This window comes from Myotis yumanensis, unplaced genomic scaffold (genome assembly GCF_028538775.1).
Source record: "Myotis yumanensis isolate MYYU_CA2020_CCGP unplaced genomic scaffold, mMyoYum1.0.hap1 SCAF_2, whole genome shotgun sequence".
Classification (NCBI taxonomy): domain Eukaryota; kingdom Metazoa; phylum Chordata; class Mammalia; order Chiroptera; family Vespertilionidae; genus Myotis; species Myotis yumanensis.
This window is the reverse complement of record NW_027223753.1, coordinates 152860525-152873861: the sequence shown is the minus strand read 5'-3', so window position 1 is coordinate 152873861 and position 13337 is coordinate 152860525. Positions and strand designations below refer to the sequence as shown.

The 13337-nt window shown below is 37.5% G+C and overlaps 1 protein-coding gene across 3 annotated transcripts in view; it reads left to right on the top strand.

Annotated features, from left to right (window-relative positions):
- The window catches only part of ZBTB20 (zinc finger and BTB domain containing 20), an 862593-nt gene that overhangs the window by 273137 nt on the left and 576119 nt on the right, over nucleotides 1-13337 (top strand). The gene's annotated exons all lie outside the window — the stretch shown is intronic.

Below are 13337 nucleotides of genomic sequence, written 5' to 3'. Positions count from 1 at the left end.
TCATCTCTCTCTATTAATGTCTACTTTTCAGGAAAGCCTGTAATATCATGGTTAAGGCTCTGATATTAGATTCCATGAGTTTAAATCTTGGCTCTTTACCTGAAAACTGTAGGCAAGTTATTTAACTTCTCTGTACCTTAGTTTCCTCATCTCTAATAGGAGTAAAATAGTACCCTTCCCACAGTAATATAGAACTGAAGGATTTTTAGCAACACAGCTGTCATCTATGAATTTTAAGAGACAAAATTTCAAGCGAAGGAAAGTTGTAGAGGAGAGATTTCTTCAGTTTTCCTCAAATTATATCAGTTGGTACTGGAATGGATAAGTAAGATTTATGAAATCTAGAGAGGTATTGAAAGTATATGGACATATATTTAATGCTGTAGATAGCCTTATTTTGAAATACATCTCTTAGGAAACAGTTTTTGAGAAAGAATGAAAATGATGCTTTTAATTCAGCTTGATTGTATGTATACTCAAAATGAAGTTAAAACCAATGACTGGGAGGTAGCAGGAAGCCAAGGAGGAGTCTATTACAGGACAAAAAGTCTAGGTCCTCTTTTTGCCCATTTAATAGAAGACATGTAGGGTCCACTGCCTGGGACCAAATATTTCCTCCAGTACCTAAAGACAAAAAGACTCAGAATTTCAGAATGTAGTATCTGACTTCTCATCTGTCAACCAAAAGCAGCTAAAAAGGCACGCACCCTGGAGAACTGTTTTCCTACATATGTATTTGTTTTTAGACAAATGTGTTTGTTTGAAGGTCTAAACACCATGGAAATGACACCGTGGAAATGCTTGTTTGGGATGGGGTGGAAGCCCTAGAAGTGTTGACTCAATCCTTGATCCTTCTGTGTGATGGATTAAATGCCACATGCTTCAGTTTGGTGTGTGTGGGGGGTCTTTCAGCACAATTTATAATAAATGGCAATCCTGTATGAAGGACTTAAAAAATTTACTGATTTCCCCCTCCCAAGAAATTAATGAGAGGTTGGCTGTCATCTGGCTGTTGCTTATGGAACTTGAACTCCAGAGAAAATCATATTGTATCTTAATGCACTTTCACTCAAAATATTTACATATACATGAAATCAGGTTAAAATTAATATTAAGGGCAACCTTGAAGGTGGAATGTAAAATTCATGTACTGGTTGAAGGGAATGAGGAAATGAAGGGGAGAAATGTAGGGTTACCCTCTTGCCTGAAAGAAGTGAGAGAAATCATAAGCCAGTTTCATGTCATCCTCAACACTTTTGTATCTTTCTTAGCTCCTTTTTAATGTCAGTTCCTGAAGGCATAGCTAGAAACCTGTCTTCCTTACTAAGTTTCCCCCTGAGTTACCTACCACCCATCTGCCTGCTACAATTTGGAATCTTCTCACAATAGGCAATAGTTATGGATATCATGTGAAAACTATTGGAATGAGATGAACATTTTATGGTAAACATCAGATGGAAATGTTCTCTCTGCTATATGATAGCAATTACTTTACTATACTCTTATTATTTTCATAGAATTACAAGGCTTGTATTTTTTGGCAATTGACATGAACAAATTTATTTCAAAGGAAAAAAAATAAGAAATAGGAGACTAATAGGGAAAAGGTAATTGAGTCTGGAAACCTTTTTGCCTTGGCTAAATAAATAAGAAATGATAAGGAGTAAAATACAATAAGAGAAGAGAAATACTGAGATTCATGCAGACTATTTTATTTAATGCTATTCAGTTTTACTGGATTGAATTTGAGAGAGACAATGTCAATGGACATGTACAAGGAGATTGGTAGTGGAATGCCTGGGGCTGTTGCATCATTGACATGAACCTGTATAAACAGAAAAGAAATGTTGAATAATTCTGAATAGTGAATTTAGATATCAGATTTCAGCTTTACAAATGCACAGAGCAAGCAGGTTGAAGCAGACCTGTCACCTGTATCTAGTTCTTAATTTCAATGTTCTTGAAAATCAAATACATCAATATCACATTTTTTTATTTTCTTCCTTTGCCAACAGGTGTTTAGAATGTCTTCCCAGCATTACTGAACTCGCAGCAAAAAGATATTTCAGCTTAATTTTTAGAGGAGGAATAAGTCTCAAGTGGGTTTCTAGCAGTGGTTAAACATCAAATGTAGGTTGCCTAGGCCTCCTTGGTTTTCTTATAAAGCTAAGCTTCCCTAGCATATTTTACGAATCAGTTTACAAGCAAAAATATTTACAGAAGCTTGATTTCATGTCCTAAAAGTGAAGCCAAAAGAACTGAGATTGTTTTCGTAAAACTAAACATCTCAAGTGGATTATCAGAGTGAAATAAAGTCAATTATGCATGCTCCTCAATAAGCTATGCTTTGGTCAGTTGTGCTTTGATAGAATTTGTGTAGTCAACAAGGATAGCACATGTTATAATCCCATGGGGTGACCACAGATGAGATTGCCAGCCTTTATATCAGTAACTTTTCTAATTAGCCCACATGTGATAGGGAATTTGTAAACCCTTATTTATATTCTAATATTTTGTGCATTTCTTTATTTCTTTCATTGAAGTGGCCTCCTTTTTTAAAAAAAAAATGCTTTTATTGACTTCAGAGAAAGAGGAAGGGAGAGGAGGGTGAGAGAGAGAGAAACAAAAATCAATGTGAGAGAGAAACATTGATTGGTTGCCTCCAGTATACACCCATACCAGGGTTGAACCTGCAACCTGGACATGTGCCCTGACCGGGAATCTAACTAGTGGCCTTTCAGTGTATGGTACGATGCTCAACCAACTGATAGCCACACCAGCCAGGGCGAAATGGTCTCATTCTTGATCTGCATCTAGATTCCAAGTCGAGGCAGTCCAAATGAAATTCAAGAGTGTGTTTGCATAGAGGAAGTTGGAATTGACAATATGGGTAACATAAATAGATAACTCAAACCCTTCAGAACTTACCCTGATGCATAAGTTAACTTTTCATGCATTCATCAAATTGTCTTGGTAATTGTCAGAGAGCCACTCCTCTTTATGTATACATTAGAGGCTAGGTGCACGGGATTCATGCACTGGTGGGGGGCATGACCAAGTCAGCCAAGCAGCTGTGGACCCACCCTCTGAGCTGCTGCTTCCTCTGTGGGAGCACCGCTCATCCTGGTCAGCCGAGTGGCGCTCCCCCTGTGGGAGCACACTGACCACCAGGGGGCAACTCCTGCATTGAATGTCTGCCCCTGGTGGTCAGTGTGCATCATAGCAACTGGTTGACCCGTCGTTCTGGTTGTTTCGCCATTTGGTTGCTGGGCTTCTATTATATAGGATGTTTTAATCAATCAGTACACCTACATTTTGCTATAGTTTCCTCAGGGACACCCAGTAAAAGACTGAATTGTCAAAGCATTAGCAAATTAGGATGCTAAAAACAAACTAACAAGAATCACTGGTTTCTAGAAAATTTTTACCTCATAATTACATTACATATAAAAACATCCTCCTCTCAGACACATAAACAATAATTTAAGTTCTGCATCAACAAGGACTTTGTCTCTATTTCAGAACCTCTTACAATACCTGACACAGTGTGTGTTCAATAAATATTTGTTAAGTAAATAAACTCTATTATAAAGAGACTCACCATTACCCTAGATTTAGTTACACACTGGTTCAAATCAAATCTCTTCCTCTCTCCTGGACTTTAAAGAGCAGACATTTATATAGGCTGTTCTCAACTTACAAAACAGATTGTGTTTAAAAATTCAGACAGTTTAGTCATTTGGAACCAAGAATGCTTCTCTCATTCATACATTTATTACAATAAGTAGTGATTCAATATTCATTCTGGCCCAGGCACAGTTCTAGGCCCTAGGGATCCAGTGATGGACAAGACACAAAGTCCCCATACCCAAAAGCTCTTATAATAGTGCCTGGCACATAATGAATGCTCAGTAATTGCTAACTACTATCTTAAATGACTGTAGTATTTAATTCAGAGTCATTAGCCTCTGTTCTGAGGTGTCAGCTTATTTCCCTCTCCAAAATAAATCTGAATGGAAAGAAAAAACAGGTAAGAAAAAACAGGTGCTATTTTAGTTATATTCTTAGCTTATTTCATTAATCTTCACTGGACACCCACTTTCAAAAAGGTTCTCTCTCTCTCTCTCTCTCTCTCTCTCCTCTCCCCCTCTCTCCCTCTCTCCCTCTCTTCCTCTCATCCTCTCTTTAATTTTCTTGCTGTGTGGTCTTGGCAAGTCATGGGCCCTTTCGTGTGATTCTCATTTGAAAATAATGAAGATATGATAATATTTTAATTCACACAGAGAACACAGCAGAACCTAGTAAATTAATGTTTGCATAGTACTTAGAAATCTGAGGTTAAGAATGCTAAGAGAAATTTACAGAACTATTATTGCTACTAAAATTATGATAGACATTTTTTCTTTACTAAAAAATACCTCAGTTAATTGGCGTTTGTATTTTAAAAGTTGTATGCCACCTTAAAGAAAAGGTTCAGTGTGTATCTAAAGGAAAAATAGATAAAGATCCTGTCATTTCATTATTATGTGATTAAAAATTTCTAAGCAGTCACTACATTGGGGTAAGTAAATGGCATTTAAGACCTCATGATTCCCCAGTCTGGACAGATGGATGATTGCCTCTTCTCACATATGTGACAGGTGGTGGCTCTGGTGAAATGGCTTCCAAAGGTCTTCAGATGTTTGCCTCTCTTCTTTAGCTACTGTTGGCTTGAAATAAAGTAGCAATGCATTCCAATTCTAACAGTAAGGAGAGGGGTGTGCGTGTGTGTGTGTGTGTGTGTGTGTGTGTGTGTGTGTGTGTGTTTTGTCAGCACTTTGGTTAACTCCATCCACTCAGTGGTCTAGCTAAAATGGCAGACCATAAATGCTCCACAGCAACCGGCTGTGATTTCAAACCAGGTGTGAACACACTCTTCCTAGAATAGTCATTCTTCCATGTTGACTTTATATATTGTATAGAGCATGAAGGTTATTGCATGTGATACCTTCTCTTATAAGCAGAAAATGACGTGTTTTAATTGTAAAATGTAAGCTAGAGTACCTTAGCCATAAGTTTTATTTATTTGAGATGATTCTTGTATGTGCCCATACCAGGGATTAAACCTGTAAACTTGGCTTATCAGGATGATGCTCTAGCCAACTGTGCTACCTGGCCAGGGTAAGAAAGACAGATAATAAGCAAATAAATATATAATTTTAGGAAATAATACTATGAAGAAAACAAAACAGGGTAGGGTTGGGTGAAGGTGCCAAGCTATTTTAGATATGATGATGCTTGTAGGTCTCCTGAAAAGGTGGGTTTTGAATAGAGACCAGAATAGAGAAAGAGACTGAACATGCCACAGTCTGGAGGAAGAACTTTGTAGGCAGTGGTGAAAAGAAGTTCCCACGCTCGGAGCTGGACCTTAGCTTAGGAACACTTTATGAACTTTGACAATCTTTAAAATTCTGAAGAACTAGGTAGAACCTGTAATTATATGCCTTATACAACCTATAAGGCTGGAGGACAAAATCTGATTTCCAGTCTTGGATTTTACGATGTCTTCATGATACTTTGATTTTAGTAAAACCATAAAAGGACTGGCTGCTTTCAGTCAAATGGTACAGGACTAATCTGTTCTGATAAGACCTGCAATGTACTCCTGGGAAAGTGCTTTGAGAAGGAATGCCGCAGTTAGAGCACACCAGTGAGAGGCAGGGTGACTGTGAGGGCAAGAAAAAAGATGAAAGCACAGCCCTGTGGGTGTGACTTTATTTTCAGCCTTTCTGCACTTAGAAAGCATCTGCCCTCCCAGTCACCTGTAGGCATCTCCTACCCATTGGTTTAATTTATATTGTTAAATTCATGAATATGCGGGCTGTCTGTTGTAATGCTGTAATCCATAATGATGTTCTGCTTCTGGAAATATCTGATAGTTCTGAAAATACTGACGTTCCTTATATTATGGCAACCTTTCTTAAAAAGTGTTATGAAGATAAAAAATTAAACATACTTGGAGTTGCTGTCTCCTCAAAGGAGGCCAATGGCAAATCATTTTGTAAAACAATATAATCAATCATATTTCAGAATTTTGTATATTGGGTGTTCATAGTGATAGACACTTGTAGAAGTAGATTATTCTCCAGTATCTTCATTGGTTTTGGAAGATGAAAGAACAGTTAGACCCTCACCCTGTTTTGCCTGTAAAAGAGTCTTCAAAGCCTCAGACATGACTCTAGCATGTAGAACAGCTGAGGGGATGGTGTCTATTAGTGACATTGCCCCTTTAAAGTGCAGCTTGAACCCTTGCTTGGTTTATGCACATACTCCCTTGTCACTGACTCTGTTAAAAGTAACGGAAAATATACTTTTTCACTAGCTATTGCAGTCTTGTATAAAAGACTGCCTTTGTTTGGTGTACATCACAAAGTGCTGTGTGTAGTATTGGAGGCCACGATAGGAATGTTTGGAAATAGCTTGATCCCTGAAGGAGATAGACTATAAGAAAAAAAAAAGTCATGAGAAGTCATCCAAACTTTCCCCTTAAATCAGCACTTTGAGGAATAAAAGCATATGGATTCTGGAACACAAGTGTTATTTTCTTTCTAAAAGTTTACCACCTCTCTCCCAAATTTAAGAAAGAGAGAGGTGGGGTGGAGGGAGGGAAGAAAGGAGGGAAGGATAGAGGAAAAGAAAGAGCAAGGAAAAGGAAGGTAAAGGGGGAGCTGCTTCTATTGGCATGTAAAATGCTTCTATTAAATTCTTAAGACATTTTCTGTTTTTTGAAAAAATATTGTTTTGCCTCATTATACAACTTTGAAAGTTTCAAATTATCTGGTTTACTGTAAGAAGAATTAAGTAAATGCAATTTCTATTTTTAATGATAGCTCACATTTCATGTGAGATCACATAGCTCTCCAATGTAATTAAGTTTAAGGCTTTCTTATGCACTTCAAATCTCCACGATGTATAGTTAATAGTATTTTTTGGGTAAGTATTAGGATACCACAACAGTGATGCTGCAGTGGCTGGTGTCTGTTGTAAAGTAGATGCTACCAAGTAATGAAAGTACACGACATCTTGGTGTAATTTGTCTAAGAAGGATCATGACAGAGAAGTCTGTTTTAGCTGAATGTCCAAAGTGATAAGGGGCTGATGTGTTTGAATGGAGAAAAAGGGTGTGGAACAAAGACTGTACTTTGCCAGCTGCAGAGCCTCTCTGCTCCGCACAGGTATTACTGGAGGGCTCAAATGAAACTTTGCGGTTCGGGAGTGTATACTTGAGATTAGACTAGTAGCTCCTAAAGCAAATATGATGCCCCATGATTTCTTTTAACACCAGAAGAAGAAGGGGAAAAAAACCCATAAGTAGATACTGCAGGTGCTCCCTTTTTATTGCACGATGTAAAGAGAAAAATGTAAAATGGACAAGCTTTCGACAATCATGTTCTCTTCATCAAGCTGTTATTGTTATTTTAGTGAGTCCACTAAAAAGAATTATCTAGAGCTCCTTGTTTTTACTTCTTTGTGTACTTGATGAATATGATTACCATTTTTACCTCATGTATTTAAACCCCTCTGCCATAATCCCACATTCTGCCTAAAAGCCATGTCTGTGGGAGCTTCCCCCCCCTTCCCTGCAACAGTTTTTAGGGATATGACTGCATGTAAGCAGGTGCAGTGCATGCATTTTTGGTGATTTTTCACTGTGTGTACAAATGTAAAATATCTGACATAATCGAGCTGACATTAATAGAGACTGTTGGTAAAATAAGCTTGTTTTATGAATGAAGACCTCACACTCATTCAGCATCTCCCCCTTTGACAATGCACTGCCTTCAACTCTGTAGCACAGCACTCTGTGCCTGGAGAGTGATGCACATCTGGCCGGTTACCTTCCAGAGGTTTCCATTAACCGTCTTCTAATTCCCCCCTCGGGTCTGCAAAGGGAATCCACTTTTATTTTTAAATGAGACAGAGGGATTGGCCTAGCATCACAAGGGCCAGTGATTGTCAGAATCACGAGAAATCTTTAGTTAATTTTGGTCCTGGATTGTTCTTAGTCCTGTGTTTTTCTCATTTTAGAATTTAAATCATCCTTTTCAAAATGGCCACCACACAGGGGAGGAGGGAGTGAAGGAAAATAATAAAGAGCAGTGGCAACTGAGCTGATGCTGTATAAATAAGCACATTTGCAGTGCCTCTGTTCTGCTGTTTTTATGTCCCACTGATGAGAGAACTGGTTTGAGATGTAAATTGCTTTCCTTTGATTGAACCAGGGAGGAGATGTCATGTAACTCATCTCATCAGCATAGAGCATTGTGCGCCTTTGGTGAATTATAGGAAACAGAGCTGGGAAGAATTCCTTAACCTCTCTCTGCAGCCTGACCCCATGTTTAATAATCACGGACAGGAAGTACTTCCCTTTACTCCACCTGACTTCTGTGGTTTGAGCTCATTCCTTCTGATCCTGTCCTTACATATTTTGTAAAGGATCATGGGAAAGTGCCACTGTTTTAACTTGTCAAGTATATCCTGTAAATCAAAATATCAAGTTTTAGGGAGGTGTTTTGCTTGCTTGTTTGTTTTAGGTAGGGAGCATTTAAAAGATGGCTTTGGAAAATGAGAAAGGGGATAAAGAAATGATCTGAAGGCATTGTTTTCCATAGTGCATCTTACTTGTTTAGATTTAGGATTAACCTGGGTGGCAGGCAGCTCTACATAAAACTGAGAAAGGAGGAGGGGGTAGGAGTAGAGGTAGAAGTAGGGGGTAGAAACTCACTGTGACATCCATGAGATGATATGCTATATGCACAATTAGAAAATGGATTTAAGACAAAAGAATTGGAAATAAAGCTGCAATCAATCTAGCCTGGTATCTCAACAAACCAGGGACTATATATATATATATGAAATTCAGGACAGATATCACAGCCCTGTGATGACAGCACGGCCTTTTCTTCCTCCCCTTCTATTAAATCTACATTTTGAAGGTGGATGGTGTGCTGACTCATAAATTAAATTGGAGTAATACATACAGTGTATATATATTTCTGTCACTTTGTCTCAAATTAAACACGAACCTTCTCCCCTGACAAGATGATAGAAAAGTTAATTGCTCGCCCTGGCTTTAAATTGGAATTTGAATTTGCAAAATGCTAAAGGTTTATGAGATCTAAATCATGAGGAGTTTAAATTACATTCCTGTGATAAAATATTAATAAATCAATTAAAACATAAGCCGAGTATAATATTACTTTTTTTTTGTAGGAACCTTGAACACAATAATTCATTAGGGTGTAGTGCAGTAACAATTATTGTATCTTTTTTTAATTTTCTTTTTATTAGTTTTTTTTTGATAAATACATCATCAGATAACATTCCACATGGTGCATTAGCATTACCCCACTGCAGCATCCAGAAATTTCGTTGCACCCTTAAAATGAGAGCTCACCGCCTAAATCATCTGGTGTTACTTACCCTTGTCAGCATCAGCTGCTTCTCTTACCATAGGGGTATTTTCCTCTTGAGAACATCTGTTCAATGCCAGCTCTGCCATTTTGTGGTTTCTAAATCTCTTCCCTAAAAATGGGCACAGTTATAATACTACTACCACGGAACTGGCATGAGGATCAAATTAGATAATGTACGGGGAAGCCATTTGTAGATAGTAAAGCACCATCAAATGTTAATTACTACTGTCATAAATTGGAGAATTTTTATTTCCAAAAGAATTCTTAGACATCACTTAGTAACCAATCCCCTCATATTAAATAATGAAGGATCAGAGGTCCAGAGAGGTTAAGTTGTTTGTCTAAAGTCACACAGTTAGATAGTAAAACTGCTGAAACTAAGATCAAAGACTCCTAAATCCCAACTCAGGGTGTTTTCCACAAAAATACTTGGAAGATCACATCAAGTTTGGTACTTTATTTACTCTCTCCATCTTGTTTTCTCTTTGATGCTGTGATTTTTTGACTTACTAGACATTAACAATTTTCAGGGATAATTTTCTAAAGGGCCTGGTGGCACAAACACATATCCTCACAGCTGTCAGGAAAGGTTCATTTGGCTAAGGAGCTACTGCCTTTTCCTGCTACTCCCCAAATGAAGACTCAGCAGTATGTCTTCCTCTCCTACAGGCCCTAGAGCAGTGGGTCGCGACCCCTTTGGGGGTCAAACGACCCTTTCACAGGGGTCGCCTAAGACCATCGGAAAACACATATAATTACATATTGTTTTTGTGATTAATCACTATGCTTTAATTATGTTCAATTTGTAACAATGAAAATACGTCCTGCATATCAGATATTTACATTATGATTCATAACAGTAGCAAAATTGCAGTTGTGAAGTAGCAACGAACATAATTTTATGGTTGGGGGTCACCACAACATGAGGAACTGTATTAAAGGGTCGCTGCATTAGGAAGGTTGAGAACCACTGCCCTAGAGGAAGCCTCAGATGAGGGAAGGCAGTGGCCTTGCTTTTCAAATACTGCTTCCATGAGGACTCAACCACCACCATTTTTATCTCCTTCACCTCCTTTCTGTCCTCTAAGCCTAGCCTGCAGTTTTCCTACCTCTCTCTACTCCCAAGTCCCAGGAATCACTGGGATTTGCTCTTTATTTATTTTTTAAAATAAAGATAACCTCCTCTTCAATACCAAACAGGCCCTTTTCAAATAATAGTACTTGGAAATGAAGATATATGTTTCTTACTCTGATGCTAAGATAACTCTAGCTTAACAAAACACCAGCACATCAGAGATTAAGAAACTGAGCTGCTGATCCTGTTTTTCCTTTTGGCATGGGATGTGGTTCCTGACAGGTTTTCATCCTTCCATCTTTATTTTAAAATATATTTTTATTGTTTTCAAGAGAGGGAGAGATAGAAACATCAGTGATGAGAGAGAATCATTGATTGGCTGCCTCCTGCACATCCACTCTGACGATCAAGCCCACATGGGCATGTGCCCTGATCACGAATTGAACAGTGACCTTCTGGTTCATAGGTCCACATTCAACCACTGAGCCACACCAGCTGGGCTCATCATTCCATCTTTGTTTCCTTTTCTTGCCAAAAGTAATGACAAGATGAATCTATACAAGTGTTGTGAAGACTTCTGTTACATGATTATGAAATGTTTGCAAAATGATAAAGGATTCTATAAATATTATATAATAATCTGTGATCTTCTATGAATGAGCTCAGGTAGAGCTCATTCTGTGGAATCCATAATATCCACATGCAAAATCATTACTTAATAGTGGTATAGTTCTTACAGAATATAGTGTATTGTGAACAGAGGCGATATGGTCTCTGTTGTGAAGGCTTAAGATTAGGATATATTATTTTATAAGAGAAGAAATAAGTTAATTAACAAAAACATAATTGAAATAGAGAAACTATTAGAAATATAAGATTAGTCATGGACATCAACAAAAGAGTAGATTTTAAGAAAAAGTAGATTCTGTGGTGGAATTTAGAAAATAAAGTGAAATGGTTCATGAATAACAAAGCTATTGATCAAAGTACAACAATATATTAGTTCTCCAGTGTCATAAAACCCAATTAAGAAAATAGAAATAAGCAAAATATGCTTTTAACAAGGCAACTGATATTTGATAAAATCAAAGAGCTTTACATATTATATACCCCTTCAGGGTATCTTTGGTTTTGAAATCCATTTATTGAGCTCATAATATGTACTGGATCTCATGTAGATAGGCTTTAATTTCTTCATAACATACTCATATCATTCACTATACAGATGAGAAAAATTCAGGGACATTGAATGATGAGCACAAGGACAGAGAGCCAGGTCAAAAAGGTCTGTCTGACTCTCTTTTCATTACTCTATCCTACCTTTCACAGCAGACATAAGGCAATAGAAAACACAACAAACAAGAACAATAAAAATGTACTGGGGAGGAGGAAGCAGGAAGAGAGAAAGTGTTGTTCCTGAGGGCAGCTCACTGAGAGCAATGAGAAGTGAAATGGAAGTTCAGGCTTAGCTGAACAATTGGAAAAAGCCCACAAAGGACTCACAAAAGCGTATCATATTGTGTAGGATAAACTGCCCTGTTCCTGCATTATCTCTGACAGTATCATCATACGTTATTGTGATCTGGGTCATCTTTTATTATTAGATGCACCTTTCTTTCAACAATAAAGAAAGGTGTGCCTAATAATAAGAAATAAATAATCAGAAAGGAACCAACATTGTACCCATGCTTAGCTAATTATGAAACAAAAGTAACAGAAGGAAAATCAGATCAATATATATATACCAGAAAATAACATACTAGTATTTTCATAGTAAAAAAGAAATATAAGATATTGTGGCCTCTTTAAAATAAGAGACAAAGCCCTGGCCAGGTGGTTTAGCTGTTTGGAACATCATCCCATGCACCAAAAATGTTGGGGGTTAGATTGGCAGTTAGGGCACATATCTAGGTTGTGGGTTTGGTCTCTGGTCATGGCATGTATAGGAGGCAATCTATTGATGTTTCTCTCCTCTCCCTCCCTCTCCCTCTCCCTCTCCCTCTCCCTCTCCCTCTCCCTCTTCCCTCATTCCCTCTTTCCTTACTCCCTTTCCTCTCTTTCTCTCTCTCTCTCTCTCTCTCTCTCTCTCTCTCTCTCTCTCTCTCTAAGAATCAATGAAAACATGTCCTTGGGTGAGGATTTTTTAAAAAGAAAAAGATAAGAGGTCAAATTTTATCTATAATAATAAAAGTGTAATATGCTAATTATACCTATGACCTTCCAGATGAAGCCCTGGCAAGGCGGGGGCCGAGGCAGAGGCAGACTAGGTGGTGGCGGGGGCCAAGCCCCAGAAAGAGAAATAAAATGAGCTATGAGAGAAAAGGAAAGAAGTGGGAGAAAAAAATAAAACTATTACAGAACTAAAAGCAATATTAGATCTAGAAAGTAGCAGAAGGAAAGAACTGCTACTAATGCCACCAGAATTATGGATGAGAAAACTCAAACAAAAAAAATTTAAAAATAGTTTTAAAATGATTTGAGAAAATGATAATTATGATAGGTAACTTATATCTCAGATAAAAATATTATCTCTTTAGGGAATTAGAGCCCCTGAAAATAAAACCAACAACTCAATAGGAAAGCTGGCACTGAACATTCATTCAAATGGCTCTTAAACATACTGATAGATATTCAACACATAGATAAGAGAGATAAAGATTAAAATATGCATCATAAGTGCAAATTTGAAATATACTGAGATATATATTCACCCATAAAATGCCAAAAATAACTTCAAATTGAGATAAATTTTGTAATATCTACAAAAATAAGTACATACAAAGTGGGGCAAAAGTAGGTTTACAGTT